This window comes from Beta vulgaris, chromosome 8 (assembly GCF_026745355.1).
Source record: "Beta vulgaris subsp. vulgaris cultivar EL10 chromosome 8, EL10.2, whole genome shotgun sequence".
Taxonomy (NCBI): Eukaryota; Viridiplantae; Streptophyta; class Magnoliopsida; order Caryophyllales; family Amaranthaceae; genus Beta; species Beta vulgaris.
In genome coordinates, this window is record NC_079209.1 from 20,422,427 (window position 1) to 20,423,846 (window position 1,420).

The following is a 1,420-nucleotide window of genomic DNA, read 5'->3' on the forward strand; positions in this document are numbered from 1 at the left end:
TCAAATTTGTCTTCGAAAAAACTATAATGAATCAAATCGAGCAATAAAGTGCAGGCCCCTTTTATTTGCTGAATCAAACAGCTATTGATGAGGAAGTCTATCATTCTGACATAGTTTGGGAAGAGCATTCTTGATCGAACCATGTTAACCGCATCCGAGATTCCAATATCTTCATGTTGAGTCTTGAACTTCAACCAATAAGAACAATTTCTCATAACAAAAAAAAACCACACTCACAACTCCTATAGGGGAGAAAAAGATCCCCACAACAGAGACTAAAAACCCCATAACAGGGTTTGAAGAAATCTCATAAATAGATACTAATTTATGCAACAAAACAAAAAAATAAACTAAAAACTGAAAAGTAAAGAGAAAAGGGGGGGGGGGGGAGGGGGCTTACCATGGATGAAATCACAGCCCTAACTGATGAAGAAAGAGTAGGGGAGGCTAGGGTTTTAGAGAGAAAAAAGAGGCTTTTGTTTCAAAGTTTATACGATGAGGATTTTCTTTTCTAAACTTTTTAGATTTCTTTAAAACATTTTAAAATTTTGTTACCAAAGTATTTTAATTTTAAAACTAGTAAAGTTACGCCCAAATATCTATTTGGGCTAAAATTTATTTAAAATACTCAAAATATTTCTAAAAGCCTATTTTAAAAGCCTTTTAAATATATAAAAAGTCTTTTTAACAATCAAAACTTTTATAAAGATATAAATATTAACTTACTAAAAATACAGAGTATTAATTACAGATATACCAGGGTATTAGAACATTTTGTAGGGATACACCTCACTAAATTTTTTTGTTGGGATATACCAACCTAAATTTATGTTTTGTTTAAAGGTACAAAAAATACTATTTCTGGCGAGAAAGTCAAATTTTCTACCTTTGACTTGCTTAAGTACTCTTTGTATAGTGCGTGATATTCAATAGCTTCTATTACATTCATTTTCCTCAAACTCTAAAAAATTATTAAAAGATACGGTCTAATTTTAATATAAAAGTAGACCTAGTCACCAAATGGAATAAACTAATCACCGAAAGAAATTAATCTAGTCACTATCGAGCTAATTCTCTTTTTAATATTGAGATTATCATTTCCTAATTTTAATTTAAAAGTAGGCGGTCTCTTACAAAACCAACTCTCAACTTTCTCAATGTCAATTTGTGGCTTACTCGCGAGTTCCTACCAAGTTAAAGACTGGAAATTTGACTTTATTGCCGGAAATAGTGTTTTTGGTACCTTTTAACAAAATTTAAATTTAATTTGGTATATCCTCACAAAATTTTTTAGTAAGGTATAATATCCCCCACAAACTATTTTATTAACTTGGTATATCTCCACAAATAACTCGAAAAAGAACGTGAGCACTAATAGAGATATTGTTATTATGTTTGATGCGATAGCACTTCTTTAAAG